Source organism: Microcaecilia unicolor, chromosome 8 (genome assembly GCF_901765095.1).
Source record: "Microcaecilia unicolor chromosome 8, aMicUni1.1, whole genome shotgun sequence".
NCBI lineage: Eukaryota > Metazoa > Chordata > Amphibia > Gymnophiona > Siphonopidae > Microcaecilia > Microcaecilia unicolor.
In genome coordinates this window covers 68,696,420-68,720,850 of record NC_044038.1, presented here as the reverse complement: position 1 = coordinate 68,720,850, position 24,431 = coordinate 68,696,420, and positions in this window count along the sequence as shown.

Sequence of the window (24,431 nt, the reverse complement as noted above, 5' to 3'; positions counted from 1 at the left end):
CGAAGGCTTTTTCTGCATCTAAAGACATAGCTATTATAGGGCAATCATGAGTTTTGGCAATCTTTGACAGATGAAAAAAATAGCCTAGAATTATCTGAGATTAATCTGTTTGGCATAAAGCCTATTTGGTTTGGAGATATAACTTTGGTAATTATTTTCTTTATTCTATTAGCAATCATTTTTGCGTATATTTTGTAGTCTGTGTTAAGAAGGGAGATAGGTCTATAGTTTTGTACTAATTGGGAGTCTTTGTTGGGTTTGGGTACCACCATAATGATAGCTTCTGTGAATCTATTAGCAAAGGTGTTTGAGGGGTCAAGATCATTAAATAATGGAATTAGAAACGTAGAGAGAGAATTTTGGAAAATTTTATAAAATTCAATAGGGATGCCATCGGGGCCAGGTGCCTTATGTGGAGGAAGATCTTTGAGAGCTTTAAATCGTATGCTTTGGACAGAGTTTCATTGTCTGATTCAGACCATTGTGGGTTATTGAGATCAGACAGAAAGTTTTTAATTTTTGTAGAGTCTTTGTCTCAGATGTATATAGTGTATAGTAGAATTGATGGAAGGATTTCAATATATCAGCTGGTGATGTGACTACTTTGTTTTTATTGTTTTTAACTGAATGGATTTGTACTTTAGTTTTTTTTTTATGTTTGAGGTAATTTGCTAGCAATTTACCACTTTTGTTGCTGCAATTATAGTAATGTGTTTTAGTTTGAAAGATTTCCTGTTTAGCTAAATCACTAACTATTTTATTGTATTGATATTTGAGCTGATATAATTCAGTTAGAAATTGTCTATTTTGTGTAGACAGAAAGTTGCCCTCACTTTCTTTAATTTGTTTTTCAAGTATGGCATTCTGTTCTTTTTTTTAAATGCTGAAATAGAGATCACTTCACCCCTTAGTGTAGCTTTAAAGGCTTCCCATACAGTGAGAGGAAGAACTGTGGTGTCTGAGTTTATTCGAAAAAAAATCAGATATAAAGTCGCTTATTCTTTGCTTGGAATCTTTATCAGATAGAAGAGTAGCATTCATATGCCACAGAGGGGACCTATTGCTCACACAGTGGGAGGATTGTAAGTTTAATGTAATAGGGGCATGATCTGAGATGACCATCGGGTGTATGCTAGTTTCTAAGACTAGAGATAACAGAGTGGAGGTCAGTAGGAAATAATCAATCCTAGAAAAATTATTGTGGGGTGAAGAAAAGTATGTATATGTATAGTCTCTTATATCTGAATATTGTGCTCTCCATGGATCTATTAAGTTGTGAGACTGATGACTGTAGTGCAACATTGGCTTTGGAGGTGTGTTTGGCTGCATAAGTATTTTTATCTAACCAAGGATCAGGTGAAAGGTTAAAATCTCCAGCCATTAGTATAGGAGCAGGGGCAAATGTAGATATTGTCTGAAAAAGTGTGTGAAAAAATTCTGGGGAGTCATTATTAGGTGCATAAATATTCACTAAAAGTAATGTCTGTGAATGGATTTCTACTTTAGCAATCAACCAGCGCCCTTCTGGATCAGCTAATTGCTCAGGGATTTTGTATTGGAGATTCTTATGAAAAAGTATAGAAACTCCGTTTCGTCTGCCTACTGATGGTGCATTTAAAGAGTAAGATATCCACTTATTTGAGGGTATTAGCTTGCTTAAGCTAGTAACATGAGTTTCTTGAAGGGATATGATAGATGGTTTGAATTTTCTGAGATGTGTGAATATTTTTTTCCGTTTAACAGGATGTTTCAAACCATTCACTTACGTCAGAGGAGGGCGGGCCCAGGAAGAACGGAGGGACGTCGGAGGAGGCATCACTGATCGCCGATCAGCTGTTCTTGCCCGTGCAGCGCCTTCACACAGAGGTGAGAGGTGCTGCATGGGCCCGGTAAGAGGGAGGGGGGCGGTGGAGGGGGGGAGCGGTGGCGATGACCTCAGGGGGGGCGGTGGGGCGGGGCACGGGGGTGGAGGATGGCGGGAGCTGTCAAGGAAGGAACGGAGGGAGGGAGGAGGGGGGCCAGGCTGCCTCAACTTGTGTTTTTGATGTAGGGGGGAGCGGGGAGCAGCGGCGATCTCGGGGGGGGGGCAAGGACGTCAGTAAAAGATGCTCCTGGCGAGCATTTTTACTGTCTCCCGATTTTTTTTTGTTTTCACATTTAAAGACGCTCCTGATGAGCGTTTTTGTCCCCCCGCGATTTTTTTTTTTTTTTTACGTATTACTTTTTTAGGCCGGGCAGCCCTATCGAGAGGTACAGACCTCTCGTTAGCTTTCCCGGAGTTTTCCTGCGTTAGGGCAAACGGAAAACTTTAGTGCATCTCATCCAATAGGGTTTCTAAACAATTTGCTCATCTGTATTCCGTTTTCGTTAGCAGCTGTCCTCTTCGGAAAAAGGCCTTTAATGCATGTCACGGTTTAAAACTTGTTCCTTAAAGGGTTATAAAAGGGTCGTTAAAGTTTAGTGCATCTGGCCCTTAGAGACTCCTGAGGCAGGCAGATATGGGAGGAGGGGTCAAAAAGTCAGAGAGGAACTGAGGTTGAGAAAGTCTTCCAGTAATCCAACATTGTGTGTTTTTTTCTTTATTAAGTAGAAGTCTGCGGTTGATCGGATGTTGCAGATAACTGTCTTGCTGATTTTGGGTGACTGGTGGTAAGACCTGGGATGGAGCCTAGGAGTTGTACTAAATATGAGATTATTAAGAATCAAAGTAGAGAACAACAAGGACCTGGCGTAGCCAACAGGCAGAGGTAATGGAGCCCAGCCAGCGCTCTAAAGAATTTAAAGAAACTTGGGACAGTTTTAGAGGGCAGTGATAGAACCAGGGTTGAGAGGTTGATCACAGATATGGGGGAGGCTGGTGTTTGCTTTAGTATGGCAACTTATGTGCTCATCTACTGAAAGCAGTAGCGAAAGAGATAGGAAGACTAATGGGTAAAGTGGATGGGGATAACTTATGAGGAGGGTGCCAACATTTAAGTGCTAAGAATGTGTGTAAATGTCCAGGACACTGACATATACAGGCATATGTGTGACTTACTTGTGTAAATACCAACATTACTGCTAAAGCTAGTCAACAAAATGGTGCCCAAATGTGTAAAGGTGGGTGTACATGTGGGTGGAGCATACATTTACACACATAGGGCCCCTTTTACTAAGCTGCGTTAGGCTCTATGCATGCCCAACGTGCGCCATAAAGAACTTACTGCCCGATTACCGTGTACCTCTTACAGTAATTTCATTTATGGCACACGTCCGCTATGTGCGTCTGGAAAATATTTTTTATTTAGGGGCGCATGTAGCGGACGCGCGCCAAGTGGCATCTGACACGCACAGGTCCTTACCGTGCAGATTCCTTACCACTAGGTCTATGGCTGGCAGTCAGACAGCCAAAATGGACGCGCAGCAATTTTGATTTTGCTGCATGTCCATTTTCAGCAAAAAGAAAAAAAAGGCATTTTTGGTACATGCGCTGAAAAATATTTCTGTGCGCGCTCAAAACCCGTGCCTACATTATCACAAGCCACTGTTTATCGTGGCTTAGTAAAAGGACCCCGTAGATTATAGAACGTTATGATCTACGTTTGTTTTGTAGCCATCTAGGCGCAAACATTACACCAGCTCTGTGGTTGGTGTAAGCAATTGCACCTACATTCTACGCACGTTTTTGATGTGTTATGCTGATCTAATATAATAATTTGCTATGTGAATGTTCTAAAGTGTCTCACTGGGATCGTAACCACCTGCTGACGTCACTGGCCAGCAGCAGAACCCTGCTTGCCTGACGTCAGCAGGAGGTTTCGATCCCAGTGAGAGACGCACGTTGAAGAACAGCAGGCGTGGGCAGAGACGTCCCTATGTGCACGTCGCCCCCCCCCCCTCCAAAATCGACAACCCCCCTCTGCTACCATTCCCTCTCCCCTTCTTACTGGGGTCCCGGCAGCAGCAGTGAAGAGCCTCGCGAGTCTGCTGCCTTCCCTTCTCTTCGCTCTCAGCTCTGACTCTGGTCCCGCCCTCATTTCCTGTTTCCGCAAGGGCGGGACCAGAGTCAGAGCTGAGAGCAAAGAGAAGGGAAGGCAGCAGACTCGTGAGGCTCTTCACTGCTGCCGCCGGGACCCCAGTAAGAGGGGGGAGGGGAGGGTAGCAGAGGGGGGTTGGCGATTTTGGAGGGGGGGGCGACATGCACGTAGGGGGATGGGCGGGGCCAGTGTCAGGGAGGGGAGGGCCGCGGGTGGAGGCATCGCAAGGATGTGTCTGTGAGACAGAGAGGAGGGGGGATTGGAACTCGGGGGAGGGACAGAGGGAAGGAGAGAGAGGGAGGGAGAGAGAGAGAGAGAGGGAGGGCCTGGAAATCAGAAGGGAAGAAAGGGGGCCATGGGAGGGGAGCGAGGGAGGGAGAGAGGGATAACCTTGCTAGCGCCCGTTTCATTTCATACCGAAACGGGCCTTTTTTACTAGTATTCTATAAAACAATGTACACGTTTACTTTTCTTTATAGAATAAGCTACAAGAAGGTAAATTATACACACCTAAATATAGATGTCCATATCTTCTATAATTTATTGTGATCCTTCTAGGATTGTTAAGATGGACAAAGTATAAACTTATTAAATGAAATCTATTGTGTTTTGTACTGTTCCCACCTTCCTCTGCAGCTTATTGACTCTAGAGGGCATAGAGAGCAGGATGGTGGGAGAAACATGTTTCTAGTCCTCTGAATGTTCTATGGCTGCTTGGACTCCTTCTCAGTTCTGATTTCCCATCATTGAAGCCTGGTGACTCCAGACTCCGTCCCTTCTGCCTCGCATCACCTTATGCCTGGAACAGACTCCCCGAGCCCATACGCCATGCGCCCTCCCTGCCCATCTTTAAGTCCTTACTCAAAACCCATCTCTTCTCCCTTGCTTTTGGCGCCTAACCACCTTCCCCATTCATGATACACTGACTACACTGACTACATAGTTTGTTACCTTTAGATTGTAAGCTCTCTTGAGCAGGGACTGTCCTTCCCCATGTTTTAACTTGTACAGCGCTGCGTAACCCTAGTAGCGCTATAGAAATGCTAAGTAGTAGTAGTAGTAGTGATACCCTCTGGCCTGGGAGGATCCAAGGTAGGGAAGAGGTGACATGGGCAGGAGGAGGTGCTAGGAGGGAGAACACAGACCGTGAGGGAGAGAGGAGCTGAGAAAGAGAGATAGAAATGGAGCCAGGAGGGTGGCTGGTTGAGGGGACCTGTGAGGGGGAAAGGGAGTTGGGGAGGAAGGAAAACTGATTGGGAAAGGAGCTTTCTGAGAGTGAAGGAGAGGAAGAGGAGACATAGGCTATGAGAGGAAGAAAAGCTGGGATAGAGGGATATGGATTTTGAGAGGGGTTTAAGATGGCACGGGTAAGGATTGAAAGAGAACTAGGCTGGGAGGTGGGAGGAAAGAAATGGGAAAGAACTGGTCAGTAACTTAATTGACAAATTATGTAAGGCCTGGTTATTGGAGAAAGTTTTTGGTTGGTACGTCTTGATTACTGATGTTGTTTGATTGATATTTCTTTTATATTTGTTTGTTTTCCTGGTTTGTAAACCACTTCATAACCTTTACATTTGATAATAACTGTAAAAGGAGTAAGAGAAGGAACAGAAAGGAGGGTTGTGAAAGGGTGAGAGTTTGATGGGGAGATGAGAGTTGCGAGAAGAGGAGGGATCATGGCGGATAGTAGGAGATAGAAAGAAAGAGTATGAAGGGGTGATGCGATCGAGGGAAAGGGTGAGGAGATAAAATAGATGGCCTGGAGGAGTTAATCAGGCACAGCAAACAGGAAAAACCTCTACATCAGACAGTACAATCAAAAAAGAGTAGAGGCTGGCCAAAGGACAATCCAGCACAGGAGATGGTTCTTGAAGGATGCTTTATTTGTTGCTTGGATAAAAGGGGACCCAACACGGTCCGTGTTTCAGTGTCACAGGACGCCTACCTCAGGGGTCACAAAACTGTTTGATAGTCTAGATTTAGCCCAAACTAGACTGGGGGTTTGTTTCAGAAATGAATACATGCAAAGATTGGTAAGTGCATGAAAAAACAACTTTTACTGCGTATGAATCACCTATATGCCCATTACTGTACATGTAAAGACGATTTAGTGCACGTTCTTAATGTGTAACATTTTCTGAACTGAAATCAGGGACTGAAATGCACATCCCAAACAGGTCCCTATTCAAAAGACTTCCCTGGATAACTTTGAATCCTTAAAATATTGATGTCTCTTTTAAATCTATTACATCATATGAAATGTATTATTCAACAGAAATGCATTATTTATAATTACATTTACTCTATGAAGACAAACATTTGTGCCAGCTGTAGAAACTGTGCTGTTACAAACCCTCAGTAAACACCATTAGTGCACAGAATAGTGACATGTACACAGGTCACAGGAGAATTATTCATTTATAAATAAATAGCGTAATTAATTATTTGTTCCCTTTCTTTTTTTGCAGTAATTATGAGTCTGATAAGGCTGCCAAAAAATGCTACATTTCTTCAACAGAAGATATTTGATTAAGCGGATATAACATAGCATAACATATTAATGTGAAGGGGCATTTTTGAAAAAACATCCAAGTCAGAATTGGGATGTTTAGCTCATTACATCCATAAAGCCCCGTCCATCTTAGAGCCATTTTTGAACAGGTAAAATGTCAGGGTTTCCCTATTGAAAATGGCTCAAAGATGGATGTTTTTGCAAAGAAGATGTCTAAAAAGAAGAGCCATTTTCTAAGTGGACATGACCAACTTATAAACGCCAAAAAAAACAAAAAAACAGGCACAAGAATGTCTGTGTGGCATCATTTTGAGAGAAATGGCCACACAGACATCCCTGCAGATCAGAGTGGCATCCTAGTGGTCAGTGCACCCTGGTACAATTTTTGTTGTTGTTACATTTGTACCCCGCGCTTTCCCACTCATGGCAGGCTCAATACCGGCTTACATGGGGCAATGGAGGGTTAAGTGACTTGGCCAGAGTCACAAGGAGCTGCCTGTGCCTGAAGTGGGAATCAAACTCGGTTCCTCAGTTCCCCAGGACCAAAGTCCACCACCCTAACCACTAGGCCACTCCCACCTTAACTCCTTTGCTTTGTATTGTGAGTCCTCCAGGAACAGTACCTCACTGTAAACCATTACAATCGCTTTCCACCCTGCAGGTGTCTCCTATATTTAGATACAGTAGGTAATCTGGCGGTTTTGGAGGGTTCATAATTTCCACCACAAATGTACTAGGTAGAGTGAGCTTTGGACCTGGATTCCCTTGTTCATTCAAAGTCCACTGCACTGACCACTAGGTTACTCTTGGGAGCTGCTTGCTGTTCTGTTGGGTATGCCCATAATACCTGCAGCTGTCATACAACCTGGTATCCACTTTCAGTTTCACTTCTTATAGAGGTGGGAGGGGGACAGAATCCACTGGTGGATTAAAAGATGGGATCAATCCCTCCAGTGGTCAGCTGGTCATTCAGAGCACCTTTTTGTAACGTAGATTGTGATTAAAACAGGTCTAGATACACACGTCCTTCTTTTATTGTCTTTGGCATTTCTTCATCTTCCATTATTGCTGAAAGACATTGTAATTTTGGGCCCACCCTAGTCCCTCCCAAAACATGCTTCCAACACATCCCTTTACTGTTTGGATGAACTGCAGTGAAACACATCCTAAGTTCGAATTTCAAAAATTGCGATTTAGATGTTTTCGGCAGATGGACTTTTTTTTTTTTTTGCTATTTTGAGACATCTGTGTGTGACAAAAATGAGCACCAGTAACATAGTAAATGTCAGTAGATAAAGTCCATCCAATCTGCCCAACAAGGTGGCCAGAGTGGAATCTGGTCCTCTGCTCATGTTCCATTTCTTCATAATTAAACACTGGTATACTTAATCTCTCTCCGTATTTTGGAGTATAGACTGTACAAGTCTGCCTGATCCCAGTCCTATTTCCCAGTTACTGGAGTTGCCGTTGAAACCCCCTCCAACCCTGATCCTGATCTTTTTTGCCACTTATGGGACTCAGACCGTAGATGTTTGCCTGGCATTGGACTAACTTTCCAACCTCTGAAGCTGCCATCAAAGTTCATGAGGTCATTTAAGTTTTACTTTAATTGGATTCCATCATAAGAACACAAGAATAGCCATACAGGGTCAGACCAGTGGTCCATCTAGCCCAGCATCCAGTTTCCAAAGTGGCCAATCCAGGTCACAAGTACCTGGCAGAAACCCAAATAGTAGCAACATTCAATGCTACCAATCCCAGGGTAAGTAGTGGTTTCCCCATGTCTTCCTCAATAGCAGACTATGGACTTTTCCTCCAGGAATTTATCCAAACCTTTTTAAAACCCAGATACGCTAACTGCTGTTACTGCATCCTCCAGCAAAGAGTTCCACTGTTCATTGAGTGAAAAAATATTTCCTCCTATTTGTTTTAAAGGTATTTCCACATAACTTCATTGAGTGTCCCCTAGTCTTTGTACTTTTTGAAAGAGTAGATCGATTCACTTCTACTCATTCTACACCACTCAGGATTTTGTAGACCTCAATCATAGCTCACCTCAGCTTTCTCTTTTTCTAAGCTAAAGAGTCCTAACCTCTTTAGCCTTTCCTCATACAAGAGGAGTTCTATCCCCTCTATCATTTTGGTTGCGTTTCTTTGAATCTTTCCTAATTCCACCATATCTTTTTTGAGATACAGCGACCAGAACAGAACACAGTCCTCAAGGTGAGGTTGAACCATGGAGTGATACAGAGGCATTATAGTATACTTGGTCTTATTTACCATCCCTTTCCTAATAATTCCCAGCATCCTGTTTGCTTTTTTGGCCACCGCCACACACTGGGCAGATTTCAGTGTATTGTCTACAATAACACCTAGATCTTTTTTTGGGGTGCTGACCCCCAAGTTGGACCCTAGCATCAGGTAACTATGATTTGGATTATTCTACCCAATGTGCATCACTTTGCATTTGTCCACATTAAATTTCATATGCCATTTGGATGCCCAATCTTCCAATTTCCTACAGTCTTTCTGCAATATTTCACAGTCCGCATGTGTTTTAACAACCTTGAATAGTTTTGTGTCATCCGCAAATTTAATCACCTCATTCGTCGTTCTGATTTCCAGATCATTTATAAGCATGTTAAATAGCACCGGTCCCAGTACAGATCCCTGTGGCATCCTTTTTCTATGTAGTGATATACATAATTGTGTAAGTGGGTGCCTCCTTTTAGGCAACCCAATGTCATGCAGTGACAGCCTATTCTCTATTGGCACCTAAGCATCCAGAAGCCAGTATAGAATACTAGCATTACCTGGTTTTGGTATGCCTAAAATCTAGCCCCCTGATATGTAGTGCTATTTATTTATTTAGATTTTGCTCACACCTTTTTCAGTAGTAGCTCAAGGTGAGTTACATTCAGGTACTTTGGATATTTCTCTGTCCCAGGAGGGCTCACAATCTAAGTTTGTACCTGAGGCAATGGAGGGTTAGGTGACTTGCCCAAGATCCAGTGACGATCCTAGGTCAGCTGCCACCTGGAGCAGATCGCCGATGCGCCCCCCCCCCCCCCGGGTGCAGCACGATACCCCCCCTGGTGCATCAACCCCCTCGAGTGCATTCTTAGCTGCTGGGAGCAGCCGCGCGGCTCTCGGCTCTGCTGGCTCCCTGCTCCGGAACAGGAAGTAACCTGTTCTGGGGCAGAGGGAGCAGAGAACCAGCGAAGCTGACAGGCATGTGGCTGCTCTCTGCACCCCTCCAGCAGCAGGAACCTGGGGCGGAACGCCCCCACCGCCCCGCCCTTGGTACGCCGCTGCCAAGATTACAAGGAGCAGCAGTGGGATTTGAACTGGCCACCTTTGGATTGCAAGACCAGTGCTCTAACCACTTGGCCACTCCTCCACCTTAACCTGCCAGGAATGGCCGCTGACTGTTTAAATAGTGCTTTAGTGCTTAACCAATAATATTCAGCAGGAGATAACCGGTTATCTGCCTCAGTTAGCGGCCAGCTGGTTACAAGTGGATTTTCAGCGCCAAACTGGCTATGTTTAGCAGTTAAAATAGGCCACATAAATTGCAGGCCTATCGTTGACTGCTGAAAAGTTAACCAGTTAGTATATCAGCATAGTTGGTTAACGTTTTAGCCATTAACCCCCCTCCTCCAGATATTCAATGCTGGTTGCTGGAAATGGCCCGGCATTGAATATCTAGTTTTAACGGTGGTGATGGACAGCAAAAGTAGTGGGTGTAAGTGGCAGCACTACCCATATTCCTTCCCATGCACTGCCCATGTGAACCCCCCCCCCCCCCTTTTGCATTTTTCCGCAATCCCTCAGATTCTATATATGGGCACACTGCTGAGATGTCCATGCAAATTAAATGACTAATGAACTCTTAACCATCAATAATTGGACCCCAACAACTAATTATTGATGTTAATGGGAACTGGTTAAAATTGGCATGTGCATCTGGTTGCACGCTATTCTATAAATTCTATAAGGTAGGACACCTAACTCCCATAGCACGTATTTCAAAAGGGGGCATGGCCATGGGAGGGGCATGGGCGTGTCAGGGGTATTCTGAAAAATTATGCGTGTCTTTCAGTGGCGTAGCCAGACCTGAATTTTTGGGTGGGCCCAGAGCTAATATGGGAGGGGCACTAGCACTATGTATATAGGTATGAGTAGTGTTTCTTGGGATACTACAAAATAATGCCTTACAATGCACTTGATGATGGATTGCTCTGCCCAGTAACTGCTCTGCATCAACATAAACCACATATATACATACTTAAAAGGGAAAAATGATAAATATAGTTACATTATTCCATATCTTAAGCTTGACCTGATGTAAGTCTACTATAATGGCAAACATCTCAACACATGTGACAGGATCTTACAGTATAATTACAGCAATGGCTTTATAACAAATGTAAATGACTGATTAAGCAAAACAGGTAAAACCTACATTTTTCAAAAATGTTAATCTTTGTCTGTTCTTCAACATGTCAAAAACTGCATGAAGCAAAGCCGCAGAATTCTCACTGATGAAATAAGATTTCTCACTAATTAAATAAGAAAAACCCTACTGTCATCAAGATATTTTTCCACCTACTGTGGAATCTGTAGAATTCAGAACACAGCTAGAATGTTTCCTCTTACAGCTTTTCATAGGAAAAATGTATTCAAATTCTGGTTGGTAGCACCTCAATAACACAAAATCCCTTCACCGCTAGGTACTTTGTGAAGTAACACTAAATCCTGCAAAGAATTTTCTTAGAGCCTGTATTGCAAACCTTAGCACCAATTCTGAACATGAATACCAATAACCAGGGCCGTGCTGATGCAGTAAGCGCCGCAGGGGGGCGCCACTGCCCTGCCGTCCCTCACTTGCAAAATCTTTCACCTGAACTTGTGATTCTCCTATCTCCGCTGCCCTCCCCTTTTCATGCAAAGGAGCAGTATTAATTGAGGCAGGCACGCTCTTCAAGTTACATGAGAATACAACCAGATTGCTATTTATGCTTCAGTTTGGGGCTAGCTCCTCAGTCAGGGTGAGTTTCAGAGCTTGAAACAGCATTCAAATTAAAGAGAACCTGAAATTTTAAAAGTGCTAAAAATAAGTTTTAAAAGTATTTGCCTTAAATCTAATTGCAGAATTCAGGTGCTGGGAGTCTGTACTTGGTTGTCATATGCTCAGATTTGTTTAAATCATATGCAAATTAGTCCGGTGTTTTTCACTAAACATTCCCATGAGTGTCTGTATGTTAATCTGCATTCAAATAGAGCTCTCTGATTGGATGATCAGCGTCTGTTAAGAAATCTGCCCGGGAAGTGAACAGAGTGAGAGCTGTCCTTTGCCAAGAGAGACATCCAGCTGTGACTTCCTGTGTTGACTGAAGTTATAAAAGAGTGCCTGATTGTGGTAAATGAGAAAATATAAGTGAAAAGAGATTGGTGGCGATTGAAGTTTCTCTAGTGAGAAAAGGATCTGAATATTTCAGGATTACTTGAAGTTTATGAAGAATAGAAAAGGGTGAATTTCAGTTTAAGAGTGTTTAAATCCTATAAGCTATATAAAGGCTAGGTAGATTTAAGTGACTGTAAGCAAGGAAACCTTAATATTTGATCTGAAATAAATATTTGATCTGAGATACTACTACTACTATAAATCATTTCTATAGCGCTACCAGTCGTACGCAGCGCTTCACAATTTAACATGAAGAAAAGACAGTCCCTGCCCAAAAGAGCTTACAATCTAAATCAGGACAGACAGGACAAATAAGGGATAAGGGTAGGACAGACAGATAGGACACGTGGGGGGACATGTGGAGGGGCATAATCGAACGCAAACACCTATCTCCATGGGCGTCTATGTCCGAAAACAGATACGTGAATAGGCGGGACAGACCGTATTTTTGAAAAAGATGGGCGTCCATCTTTCGTTTCGATTGCTCAACAAATAGATCACAAATAATTTTTTATGATTTTTAACCGTGAAAAATGATCGCTCACCACTTGCCACACTGACAGGAATTGTCAGCAATATTCTTAGAAACAAATTGCTATACATTGCAAAATAAGATAGCAGATGTAAATTCTCAAAGTGGACATATTCCAAACGCTAAAATAAAAATAAAATGATTTTTTTTTCTACCTTTGTTGTCTGGTGACTTTCTTTTTCTGATCATGCTGGCCCAGTATCTGATTCTGCTGCTATCTGTCCTCTTAACTCCGTTTCCAGGGCTTCCTTTCCATTTATTTCTTTACTTTCCTCCTTTCTTCTTCATTTCTTGCTCTATATCCATTTCCAGCAATTTCTCCTCTCTCCCTGGGCCCTGCCCTCCCATCCATGTCCCTCTCTGCCCTTCCATCCTCCATCCATAGCCAGCAATTTTCCTCACTCCCCTCCCCTCAATTTCCAGCAATTTCTCCTCTCCCTGGGCCCTGCCCTCCCATCCATGTCCCTCTCTGCCCTTCCATCCTCCATCCATAGCTAGCAATTCTCCTCTATCCCCTCCCCTCCATTTCCAGCAATTTGTCCTCTCCCTGGGCCCTGCCCTCCCATCCATGCCTCTCTGCCCTTACCTCAGCTCCGCGCCCCGGGGCCTTTAAATCTTTTACCTCCGGTCGCAGCAGCGTCAGTGAAAGCGCCGCCGACGCCTCCCCTCCCCTCGCGCTCGCCGGTTCCCTGACACTGAGGGAACCAACGAGCGCGAAGGGAAGGGAGACGCCGGCAGCGCCCCCACCGACACCGCTGCGACCGTCGGAGCCTCGGAGGCAAAAGGTTTAAAGGCCCCGGCTGCGCGGAGCTCAGGTAAGCAGTGAGGGTAAGCACGGCTGCGGCTCCCTCCAGAGGTCGGCGCCCCCCTGCGGTGCTTACCCCGCTTACCGTATTGGCACGGCCCTGTGTTTATATTCCTCAACACCTCTCCACCCTGTGTACCCGCAACTTAGAACCTCTCTTTGTTAATAAACTGTGGGTCAGGCAAACTTATCCTTTATCTTTACTGGGAAAAGTAGCTTTATATATGGTATTGCTTCCTCAATGGCTCTATGTTTATGAAATGGTGCCTCTAGTCTTGAGTGTTAAACAAGATAAGCGATTGACTAAAAAACTATTTGTGGAATGGAAAGTGAGCCAGGTTATCTATAACTCAAGCTTATTTGCCTAGAGAATGGGGAGGATTGGGTTTATTATCAGTTCGAATATTCTCTTTGGCCTGTGGCATGCGACACATTAACGACTGGTTTCAAAATGTGTCATTTTTCTTTTATACCAGTGGAGACTTCACCCATCCATATCATTTTAGTTATGTGTTGCATTCTCGTAGTAGTCAGTTAGGGGGGGGGGGGGGTGGAATCTTTATCCAGTTTACCGGCCCTTGGGATTACCTGGCAATGGATTAGTACATTATTAAAGTTTTCCCCTCAGGTATCTCCATTGCTGCCAATTTAAGGTAATTTTCTCCCTGGTATGTCTGTGGCTCGCTTCTAAACATGATGCAAAAGAGGCTTAACTAATCTTTTTCAGCTTGTTACTGATGATGGTACACTTTGATCACATAAATCTTTGTGCACAGACTATGACTTAGATGCCCGAGAGATGTTTTCTTATCTATGGATCCAACATTATGTAGCCTAATTGCCCTCCTCGGCTCTTACAGCAGATGCTCATGAATTAATAAGTGAGACTTATAATTTGGAGGCTCAACAAGTGCCTTGAGATGTCACCATAAGACTCTGTTAGACCTACTTCCTTCTTATGATTTGACCCCTCTGGCACAGCAATGGATTGCAGATTTGGATACTCCAGTGCTGGAAAAACATGTTCTTCAAAGTCTTTGGAACTGCAGTCCATTGACGAAGAATGTCCTTCATTGGAAGATGTAATATAAACTGGTCATGCATCTGTATATTTCTCTTTCTCGGGCCCACAAGGTTCATTTTGCCCATTTTGATTGTTTTAAATAGTTGATCAGAGATAAATGTTTGATCTGAATTATATCCTTTGGTGCAAAGGAGATTAGAATGCAATAGAGTATTTCTTTCTGTTTACCAGTACAGTCAAATAATGCCATTCCACTTAAATAATTTTTTGTTATATATATGAGGGAGTAGTATCTGGATTTATTGTAAATCAAATTGATTCCATTCACAGGAATTCATATTCACCTTCACCTTCATGCATTCATCCGATATTATCTTTTAAGGATGAAGTTTTATTTTATGTTCACTCTGTCTCTTGTGAGCTGAGCACAGTTAGTTTCCTCGGCTGGCACGACTACATATTAGAGGTATTTTGATACTGTGTGAAGTTTTACCACAGACGGGTGACATATATAAAACATTCTCCTTGGATAGGATGTGATATGTGAAAATACATTTTACTTTAATGAAATTGCTAAACTTTAGAGTCAGAGACTTATCAGTGAGGGATACATACAGTGCTATTTTTTCCTGAGGTCCGGCTTACTTGCCTGCTCCCTTCTGTTCCTGCTCTGCTGGACGGGGGGGGGGGGGGGGGGGGCACCAACCGATAGTCTGCAGGGGGGCACCAGAGACCCTAGGCACGGCCCTGCCAATAACAGTACCTTTAAAACTGCATCAGTGAATATACACAACAGCAATGCACATCCCATTGGAAAAGCCAAACAAGTCAGACTCATAGATCCCCACACAAACCACATGCCAGCAGAATCTCTCACCTGTTCGGTCACATGAAGAACAAAAAACAACACTCATCAATTATAGAATAAAAGACCAAAAATTAGAAATTGTCCTATAGCTCGGCATCAGCCCTTCCCAACCCCCCATCCCCCATCCATCTCCATAGCCCAGTATCAGCCCTTCTTTACTTTCCATCCCTGTAACCTTCCCTTCCCCACCATCCATCCTGTAGCTAGGCATCAACACTGTCCTACTCCCTACCCACCCCACCCCCCACCCCAGTTTTGGCATCTCTGCCCTTCTCAGTATTCCTCCCCACCCACCCTGAAGCACATCAACATCCCACCTACGTTAAATATTTTTGAAACATTATTTTAACCTGAGCACTACAGAGACCATCCCCACCCGAAAACCCACCAACATGAACAAATATACAACTTTTTTTTTTTATTTTAAACTGGGGACTGAACCCACCCCCATCCAGAAACCCAACATTAAAATTTATTGTTAGTGGGTTTCTGGGTGAGGGTGGGCTTTTCACTGCTTAGGGAAAAAAAAGGTATATGTAATGATTAAATATACCTTTTTCCCCTAGGCAGTGAAGAACAGAACCCACCCCCACATAGAAGCCCAGCACCAGCATTATACTGTAGATATAAAACTTTTGTTGTTGTTTACCTGGGCAGGGCCAGATTCAAAGAGCAGTGCATGTGTGCTCCCTTTGCTGCCTCTGGGACCACAGTGGAGTGTACTGCCTGCAGAAGATTGCAGGACTCAAACGTAGATTGAGCAAGGGGCAAGATGAAGCAAGGCCCCAATAGCTTCTCCAGCTATTGCTGGCAGCCTGTGGCACACCGAGGAATCCGTTCAGCTGAGCTGCAGCACTGGCGGCAGATTTTTCTGTGGGGCGTCGGCCTCTGAGAACCGCGGCAGCGGCACTGGCAGCAGATTTTTCTGTGGGGCGTCGGCCTCTGAGAACCGCGGCAGATTTTTTTGTGCGGCGCCGGCCTCTGTGAACCGCGGTAGCGGCACTGGTGGCAGATTTTTCTGTGCAGCGTCAGCATCCGTGCATGCTGCAGCCTGTGGGGTCCTGGGGGGGGGGGGGCAAGGCAAAGCAGGCAGGCGCTATGACGAACGGAGATCAGAGCAGCAGAGCACAGCACGTTGTGCAGTGCACTCACAGTGCACTGATTGGAGGACAAGCAAATGGGGCGGGCCTGAACCGAGACTGGGTGGGCCCAGGCCCACCCAGGCCCACCCGTAGCTACGCCCCTGGTGTCTTTATAGAATCATGCTCAGCGCCAGTATAGTGGTGTAGAACGAGTAGAAGTAAATCAATTTTTTACTTGCTCCAAAAGTACAGGGACTAGGGGATGCTCGAGGAAGTTACATTGAAATACTTTTAAAGCAAACAGGAGGAAATATTTTTTCACTTAACGAATAGTTAAGCTCTGGAACTCATTGGCAGAGGATGTGGTAACAGAAGTTAGTGTATCTGGGTTTAGAAAAAGGTTTGGACCAGTTTCTGGAGGAAAAGTCCTTAGTCTGCTATTGAGACAGACATGGGAAGCAACCGCTTGCCCTGGGATTTGTGGTATGGAGTGTTGCCACGATTTGGGTACTTGTGACCTTGCTTGGCCACTGTTTGGAAAACAGTATTCTGGGCTAGATGGGCCATTGGTCTGACCCAGTATGGCTACTCTTATGTTCTAATTTGTTTTTGGTGCCCATTTTTGAGCGCGGTTTATAGAATTCCCTCCCATACCACTTAAGCACTGTTCTGCAAGAGTCTGCATAACTATTTTGCTGCCACTTACATGCAGAAATGTACACTACCCGCGAGCGAGCAGATTCTGTAAAGTGCTGCTGATATCAGACACCCAGTTATAGACTTACTTGCGTTATTTATTTTGGCAGGAGTTTGCTTGCCAATCAGCTGAGCCGCCTTTTCCAAGTGACTGGGCATGCTCTGATGTTCAAACACCTGAGCTCAGTTCCTCATTAACTCTTAGAATATGAATTCAAATCTCCAAACTTCAAGTTCAGTACGAGAACTTGTACCGCTGAGCCTCAGGCTTACTGACACTGCAATGGAAATAATACTGCAGGTGACTGTTCCATAGACAGAATAACGGATTCACCTTCAGGTACTCTGAAATGATTCTCTAATCATATTTCATTACTTTCTTCATTTAATCATCTTTATTTTATTCAATTATAAGTCTTTGCACTGCCTTTGGGAAGGGATTCAGGGAATTCACCTAAGTTACTTGATGCCACTTGGTTTCCACATGACAGGAAAATGGTCAATAGGGAGCTCATTTACAAACACAACACTGTGCAAGAGAATTCAACACTAATAATGTCCCAGCCCCAGGGAGCTTACAATCTGAGGCGAGAAGCTAAGGGGTCTGCTTTTATGTCTCACCTGAACCTATGAATGGAAAGATTTAAACAAAGTCAGTGACAGGCACAGTAATGCACATCATGGAAAATGTCCTATTGTCACCTTCTTTTTTTTTCCTTTTAGTGATTTTTTTTAGTGCTCATGACATTGACAGGACTGGAAACTGAAGTGCTCCATTTGTCCACAGAAGAAGGAGGCATGAAAAATAGGGATGCTAAACACCAATACTACAACAGCAATTATGCACATGCACTGTAATATAATGCAATATGGCTTTTGTATCCCGCTAACTCGCACAAAAAGTGGTTCAGAGCAGGTAACAATACAAAGATATGATAATACGACAGAACTAACCTAAACATTTCTTAATAAGTTTTCAGATCTTTATGAAAAGAATCATAAGAACTCAGAGAACACAGAACCGATGGAAGAGGTAGCCAAAAATGAGGAGCTTGATAAACAATACCAGAATATTTAAGTGAAATATAAAATTAAATAAGTTCCCGAGTGTTTCCTAAGTTAAAAAAGTTTCGTATGAGGTTACTTTGGGGTTGTCTGCCTGGGTGGGGTTGGGGAGGTTAGGAAAGTAGACTTTATCATTCCACTGGTGACCTGGGGTCATAAGAGTCCAGAGAACGGATCATCTTAGTTGTAATTTCAAGGCAATGGGTGCGGTAGGGTGGGAACGGGGTGTGATTCAGTAAATCAGGATCTCAAAGCTTTTCTGTATGCTCATTATTCTGCATCAGTTTGATACCTTTGTTTACACTACTTGTTTACCAGTTTGGTGATTGGTTCTTCTGATCTTGATTAAGATTGATAATTCTTAACAATCTTGAAATAATATGAAGGGTTGGGTGGGAGGTGGGGAGTTTGGGTTAGAAATGAAAATTGTTAAAAATATTGAACAAAGCGTGTTTCTATTTGACTTAATGTATTTTTATTCATTTGTTCAATAAAGAATTGTTTACAGTTAAGTGAATCATAAAATCATTCCAATGACAGTCTCACAGGGAAAGGTAGGGGTGGGGTGGGGTGGGGGTGGGGATGGGGGGTTAGGAACAGCCCTACCTTACCCCGTGAGACTATCATTGGAATATGCTTTTATGTTTCACTTATATATTTTGAGTCGGTACAACAAGCTCCGTCTCTGGCCATATTCAAATCTAGGCTAAAAGTCCACCTTTTTGAGGCTGCTTTTAACTGTTAAACCCCTATTTACCTGTTCAGTACCCATATCTATTTTAATCATTCCCAATAAATAATTCCCTAATCCCTTATTTTCCTGCTTACATGTCTTGAATAGATTGTAAGCCCTGTTAAGCAGGGACGGTCTCTTACTTGTTTAGAGTACAGTGTTGTGTACATCTAGTAGCGCTATAGAAATGATAAGTAGTAGTAATATTTGTCAACTTTTGCTCATTTCTGACCCAAAGAAGAAGGTATTGCCTTTGAAAGTTGGTCAAGCTGTATTAAGTAATTCCAATAAAAAAGGTATTATCTTATTTTCTTTTTAGTTTTCTTTTATTTCTATTTATCACATTACTGGGACTATACATGAAAACACAAAAGCGCAAATTTTAGCCTTTCAAATCACTTTCTGTCACATGCCTTTGAATCATCCAGCCCACAACCCACATATTTTCTTTTGCTCTCTAGAGTGTGATTATGAGCTGAATAGATTTAGTAAGTCAGGTTTCTGCTGCTTTATCCACCAGATGGCAGAACTCTCCCAAGCATATCTTCCCACATCCTTCATGGTATTAACACTTTGTGGAACAGCCTCAATTCTGTCCCAATGACCTGGCCAATTCCTTTGATATAGCTATGTATATACAGTAGCTCTACAAAATAATATAGGGTGAGGCAAAAAAAAAAAACTAACCCCCTAGAGGTTTCGCTGTTTTCTCAGCAACCGCTTTGAATTTTAACAACATTTTACGTACTTTTTTAGTCATCATATTTACGTATTACTATTATTTAATTATCTTAAGCTAAGTTAATGTTACTGACATTTTAGCGTTAATGTGTAGCTTTTTTTGCGTGTTAAAAATGTTTGAGCTAAAACACAGGAAAATAACATCATTCAAACGATACAATTAACAATGTGTCAGAATTTTGCAGTCACTGTGAATGCTCAAAATGTCCAATCCCACCTTTAATACAGGCTTTCAGTCACTTTGGGAAATTCTTAACAGCCTTGTTGATTGGTCCCTGTGGCAGGCTGTCCCAGATCATCTGCAGCGCTTCCCTGAGTTTGGCGATTGTGGCTTTGCATCGCTGTGACATCATTAACAGTAAGCATGGTGCATGCAGTAATTAGCTCCTCTCAGTTATGCAGGTTTACAAAATCAGCCACTTACAATGCAAACATTTATGAACACACGAAAATTGCTGGGTGGTCACGCTAAAAAAACTGTACCTTTGTGGAAAGATAATCTCATTCCACTCAGTATATAAACGTAGAGAGTAACAACCAATAAAGCTGTAAAATTTCACGCTGAAATTCAAAGCGGATGCTGAGAAAATGGCAAAACAAATCTAGGGGTTACTTTTTTTTGCCTCACCCTGTATTTATGGAGCACCATACAGCAATTATTGGGTCCTACCAGATATTGTTTAATGCAAGGCCGGCCCAAGGCAAGATGCCCCCTGAAGCAGAGCTTGCATGCTGCCCCTCCGAGCCGAGATGCCGCCCTCACCAGGCAATTTACGTGGTCATGGTGACTTTCCAAACTTGGCAGCGGCAGCGATTCCTATACACTGCCCTGCCACTGCCGGCACCCGCCACTTCCCTTTACTGCGGCTGCCTGAGCAAAACAGGAAGTTACTTTAGGCAGCCGCAGTAAAGGGAAGAGGCGGGTTCTAGTGGCTACATGGCAGCGTATGGGAATCACTGCCACTGCCAGCTTTGGAAAGTCACCGTGACCAGGTAAAATGCGCAAAGCCGCTCCCTGAGATGCTGCTCCTAAAGAGCTCCACCTGAGGCACTTGCCTCAGGTGGCCTAATGGTCAGGCCGCCCCTGGTTTAATGATAGATTCTGACTGTGTCCTGTTATCTGGATTGTTGTGATTGTGGTGGGATCAGATCCTTTGATGGGAACGAACCTGTGCTTGTTCATTCTACCTGATGATGTATGTGGCAGAGCTCAGACACACTCCCCCAGATTCTATAAATGGCGACTAAAGTTGCGTGCTGCACGCAACTTAATGGCTTAACAAGCCAATCAGCGCTTATAATTGGCTGCTAACAACCAATTGTTGGTATTAATTGGTCTTAATTAGGATTTATGTGCAGACCATATTCTATAACAATCCACACATAAATCCTAATGCGCATAAAGTTTTGGGGGTGTGGCTAGGATTGTTTTGAGGGCGTTCTAAAATTTTACATGTGTAAATATGGAATTTAACCAAACTGCACCGGTTTAGGCACCAGATTTACACTTGCTTTTAGCAGATGTAATTGCCTGCGCCTAAAGTTAAGTGCGGTTTATGCCAATAAGCGCTATTCCATAAAGGTTGTGTACCCTTTATAGAATAGCACTCGGGATGTAAAATTTTCTGCAACGATTTTTAGGTGTCACTTATAGAATTCACCCCGCTGCATGTTCAGAAGCATGCAAATGGTACATTTATTCTTTAAATAAATACAGAATGCAAAACCCAGCCATGTGAAGAACTGGAAATAGCTCTGTCCCAAAATAGACAGCGCATTTAGGAGACAATTCTAAACATTGGTGCCTCCATTTGGGTTGCCTCGATACAGTGTGGAGAGCACCAGTTTGATAATGGAATTTGGGCACCTGGATTCCTTTACAGAATACTAGTGGGAATCCGCATTGGTGCACCTACGTGAAGGTGCGTTTGCTTACACCAAGTCTATGGCTGGTATAAATGGCATGCCTATATGTATGGATCATGCACAACTGATAGTACTCTATAAGTTGTGTGCATCACTGGAAGACATGCCCATGTCTCACCCATGCTCCTTGTAAAAACGAGGGAGTGGGGAAGATAGGCTCTTTCCAATCAGTGAGAGAGACGTATATAATAAAAAAAGTTTATTGGTAAACATCAAACAATGACTCTACACAGCTGTGTTTCGGCGCCGAGGCACCTTCTTCAGGAGTCTTATGATAAGATGTGATGTAAAATGCCAACTAAACGCATGTATACCAAGTGGTATATGGTACAGTGGGACTACAGCCCACAATCTAACGGCTTCTGTAGACAGTAAAGACGGTCTCAGTAAAGCAATTTTTCACGGCCCCCCCCCCCCCGGCCACATAAGTCATGCACCCCCTCCCCCCAGTCACATGAGTCTCTGCACCTCCCCTGGCCACATAGGTCTCCACCCCCGCCGCATAGGTTTCCACCCCCCCACCATATAGGTCTCCCTTTCCCTGCAGCCCGTAGATTCCGGACCTGTGGGAGGGGAAAGTAGGGAGTGATGCTGGATTGTGGGTGGCTGGGGGTCACAATCTCGGTTTGGGTGGTGGTGGGAGGGAGGTCGGGATTTGCCGCGCTACCCCTGAGAGTTCGCTGTGGCACATCAGGGTGTCGCAGCGCACAGTTTGGGAACCACTGCACTAAGGGCCCCTTTTACTAAGCCACATACGCACCTATGCACGCCCAATGCACGCCAAAATGGACTTACCACCCGACTACCACATGGCTCTTGCGGTAATTTCATTTTTGGCGCATGTCCGCTACGCGCATCTGATAAATATATTGTATTTTCTGGTACACGTAGTGGATGTGCGCCAAGTGGTATCTGACACGCATTGGTCATTACCGCCCAAATTCTATGGCTGGCGGTAAAGTCAGAGACCCAAAATAGACGCACGGCAATTTTGATTTTGCTGCACACTCATTTTCGGTGGGGGGGGAGAGGGGGGGGAAGAGGCCTTTTTTTACAGGTGCACTGAAAAATAATTTTGTGTGTGCCCAAAACCCATGCCTATACTACTGCAGGCAACGTTTTACCATGGCTTTGTAAAACGGCCCCTAAGTCCACTTTCAGCAAAAAATGAGCTATAGTTTTGTATGGACAAAGGCTATTGTTATCTACCAGTGTGTAATTAATTGTTGAGATCAAAAGTGTGTTTTTCCTTTGCCTTCAGCCAAATTCAAATAAGATTTGTTTCCTGAATTAGTTACGTCCAGGCAGATGTTCAAGTTAAGTCTTGTAGCAAAAGATGAGGCTCTAGCAAGTCTTTAAATAGACTTCATAAATGCACACGATGTCCAGAAAAGTGGCAGAAGAACATTTAAAAAATGAAACTGTATAGTAGTATTGATGGCAAATCGCCAACTATCCCACATGGTCATCAGCCAACGACTCAGTCAAGGAAGCCAAGTTTCTGTTGTGTTGTAGTCTTGTCCTCCACAGACACTGATGAATTTTTTAAGAAAGGAAATGACAAGGAAAACTGAGATGTGGTTCTTCTGAAGTGCATGACTTTATCAAAACTGAAACATAAATGTCCAAGGAAGGAGAGCAAAGTCATTGTATGACCAGGTAAGCATGGCATACAACAGCCAAAAATGTGATTTTATTTATTATTTATTTATTTGTAGCATTTGTATCCCACATTTTTCCACCAATTTGCAGGCTCAATATGGCTACATTATGCCGCAAAGGCGATCGCCATTTCCGGGTACAGAATTACAACTGGTATTGCATTAAGGTGCATACATACATGGTAAAGAAGAGTACATTATGGTATTGCATAGTGGTTCCTGAGTGATAGATTGAATTGTAACATAAATTAGGTCATCAACTATAGAGAGATCATGTTCGACATAAGGATTAAAGGGGGAGTGCATGTTCATTAGTAGCAATGAGGTTAAACAGGCAAGTGACAAGAGTTCGGTTTTGTCTAGTTCATGTAAAGTCTAATTATTTAGTATTTAGGATGGCTCATTATGGTATGCCTTCTTGAACAGGTCAGTTTTCAGTCTGGCAAAAAGCCACTTTTTAAACATTATTGATTTTTATGCTGACCCTGACAGTCTTCTAAGGCTAACCAAATGTTTTCGGGGGAAAAGGTCCAAATTACACTTTATACCATCTTGAGATGTTTTTCTCTTTTGAAAATGAGCCCCTGTATGATTCAGATTCAATTTCCATTGCATTTCAAGATATATGGGATAAGACTGGCATGGAATGAAATGCATAGATTTCCTTAAAATTCAAAATTTTTTACATATATAACACATAACTCAAGCAAGATTTTAAACAACGCTTATAATTATCATGTTTTAGTTTTTTTAATGTATAGTTAATCCACCTCTTGTGGGAAATAAAAAAATATTTATGTTTATATGAAAATTTGATTTTTCTCTGATGCAACTACGATAGACTTAGCATGTTTTGTAAATAAGCCCTTTAATTGACTCCTAAATCTCTATCACATTTAATCCTCCATTACCTCAGGTACAAACTCAGACTTTGAGCCCTCCAGGGACAGAAAAATACCTATTATATCTGAATGTACACCGCTTTGATAGTTTCATGAAGCATGAAACTACCTAACTAACTAAATATGTTTGACTATGCAATGACACAGGAACATGTCAGAAAATCATGGGTTTGTGTTCACATGAAGTTATATGTGGATCTGATCTGGCCTCTAAACGTAAGGCCAGATATTCAAAAGGCACTTCGTATAGCAGCAGCCACTATTTATTTTTGTTACATTTGTACCCTGCGCTTTCCCACTCATGGCAGGCTCAATGCGGCTTACATATTGTATACAGGTACTTATTTGTACCTGGGGCAATGGAGGGTTAAGTGACTTGGCCAGAGTCACAAGGAGCTACC